Consider the following 13,997-nt stretch of genomic DNA (forward strand, 5'->3'; position numbering starts at 1 on the left):
GAACGATCTCTAGTCTGGAACTGAGATCTCGCAATATACAGGGCAGGAAAAATTTAGAGGAAGGAAGAGAGAGGATGCCGCAGTCTGTGACTTCAACAAGGACGTTCTCAAGCTGCACCTGAGAGCGGGAAGCGTCGCAGTCTGTGACTTCGACAAGGACGTTCTCAAGCTGCACCTGAGAGTGGGAAGCGTCGCAGTCTGTGACTTCGACAAGGACGTTCTCAAGCTGTACCTGAGAGCAGGAAGCGTCGCAGTCTGTGACTTCGACAAGGACGTTCTCAAGCTGCACCTGAGAGTGGGAAGCGTCGCAGTCTGTGACTTCGACAAGGACGTTCTCAAGTTGTACCTGAGAGCAGGAAGCGTTGCAGTCTGTGACTTCAACAAGGACGTTCTCAAGCTTCACCTGAGAGCGGGAAGCGTCGCAGTCTGTGACTTCGACAAGGACGTTCTCAAGCTGTACCTGAGAGCAGAAGCATCGCAGTCTGTGACTTGACAAGGACGTTCTCAAGCTGCACTGAGAGTGGGAAGCGTCGCAGTCTGTGACTTCGACAAGGACGTTCTCAAGTTGTACCTGAGAGCAGGAAGCGTTGCAGTCTGTGACTTCAACAAGGACGTTCTCAAGCTGCACCTGAGAGCGGGAAGCGTCGCAGTCTGTGACTTCGACAAGGACGTTCTCAAGCTGTACCTGAGAGCAGGAAGCGTCGCAGTCTGTGACTTCGACAAGGACGTTCTCAAGCTGTACCTGAGAGCAGGAAGCGTCGCAGTCTGTGACTTCGACAAGGACGTTCTCAAGCTGTACCTGAGAGAGGAAGCGTCGCAGTCTGTGACTTCGACAAGGACGTTCTCAAGTTGTACCTGAGAGCAGGAAGGTGCAGTCTGTGACTTCAACAAGGACTTCTCAAGCTGTACCTGAGAGCAGGAAGCGTCGCAGTCTGGGGACTTCGACAAGGACGTTCTCAAGCTGTACCTGAGAGCTAGAAGGATTATAGAATAGGGAAGTGAAGAGAAAGTAAGAGAAAGGATGCCGCAGTCTGGGGACTTCGGCGAGGACGTTCTCAAGCTGTACCTGAGAGCTAGAAGGATTATAGAATAGGGAAAGTTAAGAGAGAGAAAGAGAAAGGTTGCCGCAGTCTAGAAACTTCGGCGAGGAAGTCCTCAAGCTGTACCTGAGAGCTAGAAGGGTTATAGAATAGGAAAAGTTAAGAGAGAGAAAGAGAAAGGATGTCGCAGTCTAGAAACTTCGACGAGGACGAGCTCAAGCTGCACCTGAGTTCTCTAGGAAAAGGATTGGGCTTTTCCTACTTGGAATTACAGCAAGTCGGAAACTGCTAAGCGAATTTAAAATACAGGGCCATTTATAGTATGAAAATCAATAAGGAAAATACATCCCTGAAAAAAACTGAGATTACCTTATTACAGAAGAGGAAATGCACACAAGTGACCAGTCCTAACATACAGTTACCTGAATCACTGCAGGATTAAATACGGAGAATAGCAAACAAATTCCCGCACTAAACTTAAACGTCGTGAAGTGACAGAGTTGAGACTTAAGAATTAAGCCCTCAAAAATAATCTGCTTAAAAGCCTAGCTAAATTTCCCCACTCAACTGTTTGTAGCTCAAACTTGAGATCCCTTACAGGTTTCAAAACCAAGAATAATTCGTTCACCCCCAGTGATACGAATTCGGGAAAAAAATAGCTGACAAGAAAGAAAAACCCACAAGGGAATTCTAACTCCGAGTTGTTTGGAACTCGACCTACAATATTCTACGTTAGCACAAGATAGAATAATAATTAGTGTCGGTAACGTCGTAAGGAGAGGAGATTCGCGACCCGATCTCACGCTCAACCACCAAACAACTGACTCTCTCCCAGGTCTCCTTGAAGCCACACCGGGTCACTGAAAGTTAGGAGACCGGGGGAAAAGGGGCTTGCTGACCAATGGGAGTCTGAAAAGACGATCACGCCACTAGTCATGTGACAGGGTTTGAATCCACTAGTGCTGATGATAAGGGTGCAGCTAATGACAACACTGATACTAATTACTACACTAATTCAGGCCGGTAAACAATATTTCTATTCCAGAAATTTCATGAAGAGCGATACTGGCCGACTCGGTAGCCGCTTATCGTTTAGATGATACGAATGCTGCTAATTTAAAGGGGTTGACGGCGATAGTGATAATGTATACACACTACAAATCTAACAAAATATATCTGGCAGACGATCCTATTCCTATTCTAAAATAGAATAATTTCGCTAATTTTATGCTGGACGACGGCTCTCTATCCGTCACAAAAATTCACTTTGTGACACCCCACTCCTACTAAGGAGGGGGGGGGGATTGGCGTTGAACGTACAAGGCGACGTCGGGAATACCGGGTTAACCACACCACATCCGAATTGTCCCATGAAGTTCAACCAACAAGAAGGAAAGTCAAGTCCAGGAGAATAATACGTCATATCCGGGAAAAAATAAATTGGAATAGAGAGTCGACGACAACGGTATCTTACTCTAAAGAAATGGACATGAGTTTTAAAATTATGGTGAGGACGGCATAGAGCTATAAATCTGAAATTCCTATGTATCCGGGAGCAGCAGCGGTAATAAAGAAAAATATTAAAAGGAAATTTCGACGACTGTACTGATATAAAAGAACGGAGCAAAAAAGGAAAACAACAACATATCCTCTTCAAAAAAAAAACTAACCTCCTAATTAATACCTCATTGAAAATAATATGAGATCAATGTTGCACTTTCAAACTTCGGAACAACACACCATCCTCCCTACTTTTCACATTACGTGAACGCATTTCAGCGATGGATAAAAAGCGATCAAGTAGACCAAGACGAGGCGCCATACTGCTAAGAGAGTCGAAGCACTACTGAAGCAATAGAAAGACGACTGGATGGGCTTATACAAAAATATTCAGGTAACGACAGTGTAGAAAGACAAGATTATCATTATCGGGAACGCGATAAAAGCAACCCTACAATAAACAGATAACAAAAATATCCTGAAAGAAAAGGTTCGAACGTCTTATGCGTTGCGACAACGAGAGAAGGAGCGAGAAACCAGTGAATCAACCCTGTCGCGGCATCTAACGGGAAACGTAATAACTAGTTGAATAAAGTGCTTCTCCCGTACCTTGCGCCGTCTAAGGCTAGCATAGGCAACCCGCACTTCACTCCACCAACGCAATTTGCGTTCGCCTGTTCTTCGGAGCTAGATTCCTCCTCCGCCCTCTACACATGGGGGCAACAACTTAATGTCTTTCACATGAACAGTCACTAATTTATTCTCTGCTACTTTAACCTTCACTACTGTAGGACTCAATATCTCAACTACCTTCCAGGGGCCTGAGAACTTTGGAGCGAGCTTCGCGGCAAACTGGTCAACCCCCGAAGATAAATAATGCTCTCTCTTATATATCAACTGACCTGGGGATAGCTTAACATCTCGCCTCCGAAGATTATAATAACGGCTAGCATCCCTATATGCTTTATCCAAATTATCCACTACAATTTTCCTGGTTTGAATTAATATCTTAATATTTTTCTGTAGCGTGGCCTGACTACTTTCAAAACCCTGCGTACGTGGATCGTCTTGAGCCTCGAATGCGGACTCCCCTGGAGCTCTCAATTCCCTACCGAAGTTGAGATAAGCTGGAGTATATTGGGTGCCTTGATGAATAGTTGTATTCATCGCAAAACAAAATTCTCTTAAATATCGGTCCCAATCCGAGTGGTTCTCTCCTACAAATTTGTATCATAGTTTTGAGTACACGGTTCATCTTTCAGTAGGATTACAACTAGGAGAATATGGGGGGGTGAAAAACACATTCACGCCATTATCCTCACAATACGAGCGAAAATACTTGCTAGTGTATTGGGTTCCATTGTCACAATGAGCATCCTAGGTGCTCCATACCGTGTGACAATCAATTCACGGAAAGCTTTCGTGACTCCTGCGCTATCTGCCTTAGATAGGGCGGCCACTTCCGTCCACTTAGTGAACTGATCTTGAAACACGACTATGTAACGGTGTCCTAACTTGGAACGGGGTAACGGGCCGACTAAGTCAGTACTGACAGTCTCCCAAGGGTGAAACAATTTACGGGGATTTTTCATGCGACCATATGGGGTCCTCTGTTCTACCTTAATCTTAATGCAGTCATCACACCTCCGTACATAGGTGGCAACATCATTAAACAATCCAGGCCAATAATATAGGCGCGCTATCTTGTCATATGTACGATATATGCCAAAGTGACCCGCGGTAGGAGCATTATGATTTTTGTGTAAAACTTCAGAGCGACAGCTCACGGGACACAAAGCTTCCACCCCTCAGCACTCTGCTCTTCTTGGAGCCGCCTCCTAGGCCAAATGTGTCTATACAACAACCCATCTCTAACTGTATAGTGTGGGAATTTCTCGGGGTCTGCAATCAGTAATGATTTAATTTTCTTTACCCAGCTATCGTCGTTCTCTCGACCAATAGCGATAGGGGCCACCACCCTCAGAGTTCGTTTCTCCGAAGTGAGCTCCTCCTTACAGGGGGTGCGTGAGAGTACATCTGGGACTATGTTGAACTTCCCTTCCTATATTTTATTTTCAAACTATATTGTTGCATTTCCATTACCCATCGTGCTAAACGACCAGTGGGATGGGGAATGGCATGCAACCACTTCAAGGACTGATGGTCGGTAATCACAGTAATTTCGTAACCTTCCACATATGACTTAATTTTCTCAGGGCATATATCACAGCTAGACACTCTTTCTCGGTTGTGGTATATCGGACTTCGGGACCTCTTAAACCCCTACTCGCATAAGCAATAACTTTCTCCTCACCATTAATCTCCTGAGTCAAGACAGCTCCAACCCTTCGTCGGAGGCATGGTCTGAATCACAAAGGGCAACTCAAAATGAGGTAGGTTAATACTGGGGCACAGGTTAAAGCATCTTTGATTTTCTGAAATGCCGTTTCCTCCTCTTCTCCCCACTGCCAATTCACCTTCAACTTTAACAACGATGTAACGGATTTGCTAGCTCTGAAAAATTAGGGACGAACCTACGGTACCAGGAGGCTAACCCTAGGAAGCTCCTGAGAGATTTAACACGCTGCGGGGTAGGGAAATCTCTAACAGCTCTAATCGTTTCTGGGTCGGTACGGAGGCCTTGCTCTGTCACAATATGACCTAAGTATTTCAGCTCAGATTTCAGAAAATTGCACTTATCTTTATTTATAATTAGACCTGCGTCTCTCAACCTCTGGAAAACCTCTGCGAGATGTTCTCTATGGGATTCAAGAGTCTCCCCTAATACCACCACATCGTCTAAGTACGCGAACGCATACGGTTCGAGTTTAGGCCCTATCACCTGATCTAGCAAACGTTGAAAGGTAGCTCCAGCTGAGTGTAAGCCGAAAGGCATCACTTTAAATTGAAATAGACCTCTGCCCGGCACTATGAAAGCAGTCAATTCTTTACTCTCCTCATCTAACGGAACTTGCCAATAACCACTCTTCAGATCAATAGTAGATATATATTTAGCATCGCGAAGCCTGTCTAAAATACCAGTCATATTTGGGAGGGGGTAAGCATCTCTATGAGTCACAGAATTAAGTTTACGAAAATCAATACAAAACCTTATTTTCCCATTCGATTTTTTTACTAATACGATAGGAGAACTCCACGAGCTACAGCTGGGTTCTATGACTCCCTGTTCAAGCATTGTATCGACTTCCTCATCGATCACTTTTTGCATGATAGGGTTCCTGGGATAGGGACGAAGTCTGAGGGTTCAACTCCTTCCTGGAGTTTTATTTTATGTTTCAAGATATGGGTCCGTCCTGGGAGTGAAGAGAATTTCCGGATTTCTTCTTCCAGAAAATTATCGAATTTCTCCTGCTCAGAGACAACTGATAACCTACCTTCCCCTTCCCTACTCCGTAATCGGACTCCCTGGGGTTGCATTTCTAATACAGCTCCCATCTTACGCAGATTTTCCACTCCTAAAATCATACGAGGTTCAATATCTGGGACAACTGACACTTGCCACTTATACTCCTTGCCACATACAGTGACCGGTAAAGTGGTCTCTCCTTCTATTTTAAGACGTTTCGCGATCTCACTAGAAACGTATGACTTTTGAGATGAGGTATCTATAGCGGCATTCAGGTCCACCCCCTCTACTCCTACGTACATGTACACCCCGTTATCTCCGACCTCCCTACTTGGTCTAACGGCAGCTACAGTCGACACCTTAGAAGTATTCGCTGAACTCTTACTACCACGTATAGCTCCCACTATCTCTGGTTCCCATTCTACTCTATTATGCCTCATATTGATAGTTAAATTATGCTGAATCATAAATGACACTCCTAGCAACACGTCAGGCTTAAGGCCTTCCATCACTACAGCCTGGAAAGAAACAGAAATATTTTCTATTTTCAATTGGGTAAAAACTTTATCGAGAGGAGAGCAGACTTCCCATCAGCGAGTATCGCTTTATGTGTGCAGTTTTCTTTCTTTACTGACCCCTCACGTTCTAATGCTCTCAGAACTTGTGTACTGATGTAGGATTTTTCCGATCCTGTATCAATCAAAGCGACAAATTCTGGTTTGCCAAACTCACATCAATGAAAGTCCGTGTATCTCCTGACACGGTTCTGGGGCTTAAAATCTTTGTTGAATGAATAACTGAATTTCCCGACGATCTTTTACTCTGGGACTTACAGTTACACTGATCATGATTTTTCCACATTCCTTACACTTAGAAGCTCGGGGCAAGTTGACCTCCAATGTCCTGTCTTTTTACAATTCCAGCACACAGGACCCTGACTAGTACTACTCTCTTCTATCACTTTAGTCTCCCGTGGTTTAGTAGTTGCCTTAGCTGAATTTTCTCCCCGTTTATTGTCCTCGATTTTAGTATTCCGTGAGGACAACCTAGAGTGTTTTTCCTCAGCACGGATTGCCTCATATTCCCTAGTTATATCTAACAGCTGGTCTATGTTTTGGGCTCCTACACTTCGGACATGTATTTATATCTGGGTAATAAATTCTGATACACCCTCTGATATATCCTATCCCCGTCGTAACTTCCTAATCTCCTCATTAAAGTGAGTAGGGCTTCGGCATACTCATCAGCCGTTCGCCCTCCCTCTGCTTCCTTGCAATGATTGACTTTCAAGATCGTCACTATAAGTATGGGGATAGTATCGGAGTTTAAACGCCTCTACAAAGTCAGCCCACGTCCTCCACTGGGAGCGACGATTCCGCATCCAGAGTAGGGCCCCTCTCTCCATCAGCTCTGGTAGGGCTATAAGAGATTGTTCCCCGGATATCCCATATGCGCACTGAAGTTCAGTGAGCCTCTCGATAAAATTGGGAGCATCTGATACACCATCAAAACGTAAATTCCAACTTCTTACCTTATCACATACAGCGCCCTGACTATACGTGCCTGAAGAGCGTTGTGGTGCCGGCTCTATACCTGTTGGTCGATTCACTCTGTTGTGGAGGGACGGCTCGGAGTAGACACGGCTTGTGCCTGGGATAGCATCGTCCCGGCGAGTCTGAGAGGTCGCAGCGGTCCGGGACCGATGGTGTTCAACCATCCTCCTCCTCAGCTCCGTCAGAGTCCCCACTGCCGACAGGCCAAGACTCTCCAGGTAGTTGACCGCTCCTCCTTACTCAGCCGTACACCCACGACACTCGAGGGTCGGTTTCTCGCTCCGTGGTGTCTGTCTCGTGATCTCCCTGGTCCTCCTCGTACTCTTGGAGTGTAGACTCCTCTCCCCGTTCCGACATCGTGCACTGGGGTTTACTTAACCTTTGCTCACGATCTACTTGGGCGCCAGACGTCTTAGCCCCACGTTGGGAGACGTCAGTTTTATTAGAAGTCCTATTCCACCTCTAGGTTTTCTAATAATTGCGAAGTATTGCTACGACGCGGACTAGCTACAGCCGGGTATGGGTCGGGGTCGGTGACCGTATTGACTGGTGGAGATACTGGACCTACACTTCTCCCCCTGTCCTGATTCTTTACCCTCTGTCTTTGACGGGAGGTATTAATTTGAAGGGAAGAGTGTGCGCCCGTGCCGTTGTTGGCCGATTCGGCCCTCGGCTCTTAGAATTCAGGTTGGGTGTTAGGGAGAATTGAGGTAACCTTAACCAAGGATACAGATCCGGATATCAGATCCCCACAAATAATTATATTTGTAAAGGTAGTACGCAATCTGAACCAACTGCGAGTTGACGGCGAGCAAAGCTGTACCTGCAAGCCCGGAATAAAGGTTGTAGGTGGAGGAACTCGGGATGGAGCTTAACAAGGAATGATATAGAATTTTTGTTACGGTTTTCGCAATCTGAGACTGCGGGCTGTCGGTGTGCAGACTGAACCTGCGCACCCGGTATTAGATCAATATGATTGGAGAGGCGTAAGAGGTATAAGGTACAGGATATGGTATACCGAGTTAGAGGTATAGGGAATATTTTGTCGGGCCTGGGAATGGAGATTCGTTAATAGGATTGTTCCTTCCTGTAACTAATGGGGTTTGGTTCAATAACTCGCAATCTGTGAATCGCGATATAGTTCTCAGCAAGCTGAACCTGCTAGCTAAATACAGTATATCAATTACGATTTATGATAACTAAAGCTCATGGATGAGGTTTCGGGTGTCGGATTTCTGAATCGCGAGCCTGCAGCTGCGAAAGGATTTTCAGCAATTCTGAAACTGCTAAACAGGATTTCCGCGCTAATCTGATGACAGCGCGCCGGTTATTAAGGGCCAATCTGTAACTGCCCTTAAGGGTATGGGAATCACTCTCAATCGTCCTAAACGCTTTTAAATTAATAGTCAGTATGTCGACTATTATGAGAGGATAGGGAAGGGCTTACAAGGATACTCCTAACCTTCTAGCTGGTCTGAGGACCACGACGGGAACGATCTCTAGTCTGGAACTGAGATCTTGCGATATACAGGGCAGGAAAAATTTAGAGGAAGGAAGAGAGAGGATGCCGCAGTCTGGGACTTCGGCGAGGACGTTCTCAAGCTGTACCTGAGAGCAGGAAGTGTTGCAGTCTGTGACTTCACAAGGACTTCTCAAGCTGTACCTGAAAGCGGGAAGCGTCGCAGTCTGTGACTTCGACAAGGACGTTCTCAAGCTGTACCTGAGAGCAGGAAGCGTCGCAGTCTGTGACTTCGACAAGGACGTTCTCAGCTGCACCTGAGAGTGGGAAGCGTCGCAGTCTGTGACTTCGACAAGGACGTTCTCAAGTTGTACCTGAGAGCAGGAAGCGTTGCAGTCTGTGACTTCAACAAGGACGTTCTCAAGCTGCACCTGAGAGTGGGAAGCGTCGCAGTCTGTGACTTCGACAAGGACGTTCTCAAGTTGTACCTGAGAGCAGGAAGCGTTGCAGTCTGTGACTTCGACAAGGACGTTCTCAAGCTGATGACTCTCTCCCAGGTCTCCTTGAAGCACAACGGGTCGCTGAAAAGTTAGGAGGCCGGGGGAAAAGGGGCTTGCTGACCAATGGGAGTCTGAAAAGACGATCACGCCACTAGTCATGTGACAGGGTTGAATCTCACTAGTGCTGATGATAAGGGTGCAGCTAATGACGACACTGCTAATTACTACACTAATTCAGGCCGGTAACAATATTTCTATTCCAGAAATTTCATGAAGAGCGATTACTGGCCCGACTCGGTAGCCGCTTATCGTTTAGATGATACGAATGCTGCTAATTTAAAGGGGTTGACGGCGATAGTGATAATGTATACACAACTACAATCTAACAAAATATATCTGGCAGACGATCCTATTCCTATTCTAAAATAGAAATTTTCGCTAATTTTATGCGGACGACGGCTCTCTATCCATCACAAAAATTCACTTTGTGACAAAGGTATAACATAATAGTGTATAGTAAAATTGTGTAACAATATAGTATAATAGTGAGGTAAACATCTACATAGTGATGTAGCCAATCCACAAGAAGCGTTCTTACAGACAAGTCGGCAGGACAGAAGCTCTCCGATTGGCTGATTGGATTGGCGTTCGGGAATCAGCTGATAATCAGCCAATCGGAGAGCTTCCTGCCCTGACGACTCGTCTGAAAACGCCTGAAAAATGCTTCGTGCGGCTTGGCCCTTATAGGTACTCCATGCTTAGTATATCTTACTAATAATACTTCATAGTAGCTTCATTATTTAACTTTTGGTATTTACTGAGTTTATCTTCATTTGTTGTTCTTCAATGTCATGAGAACGATCACATACTTGGGCATGTCCAGGCCAATGACAGTCGAGCTCAACCTTCATTGGTCGACAGCTAACGGGCAATCGTAGGGCTTCACCTATACTACATGTTCTGCTGCTCAGCTCAATGCTTAAGCTCCCAGTTAGCTGAAGATTGGTAATGGAGTAAGGTGTAACAACCGAAACTAGTATCTGAGATTGATTAGATAAATGATTGGTCTTGACAATATCGAGTCTTTTTCATTAAATAAAATATGATAACTGCACAGAAATAATCATTCCAATTCAGTTCCAAAAGCAGGTCAAAAATGATTGTTATCACCAAATTAAAATCCCAATTAAATGCTGTGAATCACCCCGAAGACTTCTGCTACTGCAAATTATATTAATAATTAAACGTTTTTATATAACAAGAGGGTAAACAGCTAGATGGAAATTCAAGCTGTTTACCCTGTTGTCAATATTTGCAGTAGCAGAAGTCTTCGGGGTGATTTCAAGCTGTTTACCCTGTTGTCAATATTTGCAGTAGCAGAAGTCTTCGGGGTGATTTACAGCATTTAATTGGGATTTTCGTTTAATAATAATTATTTATAAATTAGTATTTGAACAAATGCAACTTCCAATAATTCATTTCCATCTGTAGACAGGTCATAAATGTAAAAAATCTGAGTGAATAGTCAAATTATGAATATTCTTATAGACTTATTGATTGTTGAATCGCTGTATTGGCTGGATATTCATATTAACCCAATAATTTGTAAAAAATAATACATTCTAATTTAAAAGTTTTGAGATACTATTTAAAATTCAGACACATCGTTGATTTGGACGATGTGTTGAAAGTAAAGGAGTTTAAGATTATTTGATGTATTTTTCTATCTCCTGTCTTTTGCATATGATCCGATAAATAATGATATATCAGATCTATCTACAATCAAACTATCATGCGATAAACTAAAAAACTTCAGTAAATAACAACCATAGACGAATATTGGGAAATCCATTAATCTTTTTTCTGTGGTACATGATACTTCCTACTAATAATACTTCATACTATCTTCATTCATAATACCCTTGAACTTCCTTTCAAAAATTGTCATTCAGCTATTGGCAATGTAACTCACCGTTCAAACATTGGCATTTTTCAAATACGAATTTATACATTAAATTCTTTTTTCTCCAACTCTGCTTCTTCAACGACAAGGAAGAAGAGTTTCATCACATGCAACGTGTCTTGCTTATTTGCTACACTTCCTACTTCCAATGCTCTGCACTGGTGAGACCTCCAAACATATCAGTGCATGTTAAATAAATTAGTGTTGTTAGCATTTACCAGCGATAGAAACATTCTCAGTAAGCGCTAATTTATACTGCGTTGTTGTCTTGAGCTTGACATTCAATTGCTATTTGCAATTGCAAAAAGTGTTACATGCAGTCCTTTTCATCCCAACATGCGATTGGCTACATGAGTCAAATGATAGTGTTAAATAAAGTATCTTCTTCTGCTTTTCCTTTGTAAGAGACGAAAAGCACATGCACTCAGAATCATGATATACATTTTATAATATTGATACTTTAAATATTTCATAATTGTCATAAAAAATTGTCATTGTCATAATTGTCAAAAAATGTGTCATGTATGACATAATATACTTTTTAATACCTATATCACTTTACACTATACTTTTTATATTCATGTACACTCTTTTATATTGCTTTTTCTTATTGGCTATCGCAGGCATGGCATAATCTCTTGGTATAAACTAGCTTGGACAGTTTCTCATTCTCCTCAACTTTTTTGTTTCTCTCCTTTATCACATTGTTGTGTTTGAGAACTCACTCTGTTACTCACTTCTCTTTTCTCCACTCTACTTAAATTCTGTACCGTATATTACGCATACTTCATGAAAACTTCCTCCAATGTAAAACTCTAAAAAAGCTGCTCTAAATCTTAATACTTATTTTCTCTCAATATCCTCTCATCTATCTTTGTCTGAGACTCACATTATTTAGTGGCCTCTTTGTTGCAACAACTCTTTACTCTTTTCATCTCCGTCATTCTCTGATTCCCTTTCTCTCTCACATACTGCCGCTCCATTCTTCATTCTCATATTCTATTCACGCTTCTCTCGCTATTCCTCTCTCTTGCTCTCGCAATTTGGTGCACGTCATGGAAAATCACCGGCTAGCAAACTCATACGCACTCTCCGAACATTTTTTTGGCTCCAAATTCACTCACGCACTCCACATTGCAAAGATAACTTATCGCTAAAGCATCGACTCCACTTGTATTTCCGCTTATCTCGCCAAATTTTATCTTCACCACACTTTATCTCGTTTCGTCTCCACGTATCGACGTCCTGCTTTGCTCCAGACAGTCCTGTGTCTATGCACGCACTCGCACTCACGCAAATGCCCGAGCAATCCGGTCACATTCTAATAATAGATCCAAACGCCGGCACACACACAAATTCACGTGGACTGTCGCCGTGATTTTTGAAACTACTAACGGCACGGCTTGTCGCTTGTACCCTATCCATAAAGTATCTTTCTATAAATTCTAACCTTCAATAAATCCTATCCCTGTATTTATCCAAACATATAATATCAATAATTAATGAACCGTATTCATCGATTCTTGAACGATTGGAGAGTTAGTTTGTCCTACAGTTACTGTATATAGAGTTCATAGCTATAGTGTGCCCTGAGAGCGCCGTAATTTATTTTTTAATGTTTCACTTGTCAGATTGTCTTATCCATATCCAGATAACATTGTGGAGCCTATCTTAATTCTTATTCAGTCATCAATCAATGTGATGATGTTGATTACATGTTAATTTTGTGATCCATGTTTCGGAAAAAGGAATTGGAAATAAGTTCTATATGTTTATATATGTGGAAAGATGTCGAAGGAATACAATATTTTTCAAAATTTCATGCATCCGAGTGTATTTATACAATACTCAACATAGTACAATGTACAATAAACCTCCGTACAATAATGTAAATGTAACTCCACAATACATTTAAATGTACACTGTACAGTTAAATCAGATATCATTAAGTTGGAAGGGGCATGCAAACGATATATAGGTACTAGCTATTACTCATGCTTACATTCTTGAGGCTTATTGCTTGAACAAGTGCTTGATTCTTATACTTGAAATCAGAAATACGGATCATAGCTTGTTGATTCTAGTTCCCAAATTGAAACAGTTCTAATTATCTTGCATCTCTTTTGTTATTTTGTTAATACGATGCATGTCTATGGATATAAATTTAGGTCCTTCAAACCAGCAAGACTAGACAATAATTACACACATATTGAGGAATTTCATATAAATACGGAGCACTCTCTACTTATTTCAATTTTTCAATTATCATAGCTTATGTGCATCCTGTTCTGTGAATTGATGTAAAGGCAGAGAAACGAAACTAATGGAAGAAATTGAATCAGTTTTAGTAGATGTACCCTGGCGGCCGGCCCGGTCCGCACCCTGGGGCCGGGCCTTCTTATTTATTTCGGGTCCCAAGGAACAATAATTTTTTGTGATTGGAAATAACGGCCCCTCACAATTAGCAGATATTATACAACTAACATTGGAATTATGAGTCATGGGAAATGGAAGACTACCGTATTCCTTTCTGAAAACGTCTATACCTGAACAATATTTAGGGTTCAATAATTCATTAATATTTGCATTTTGTTGAATTATTATCCGATAAGGTT

This window comes from Nilaparvata lugens, chromosome 6, assembly GCF_014356525.2.
Source record: "Nilaparvata lugens isolate BPH chromosome 6, ASM1435652v1, whole genome shotgun sequence".
NCBI lineage: Eukaryota > Metazoa > Arthropoda > Insecta > Hemiptera > Delphacidae > Nilaparvata > Nilaparvata lugens.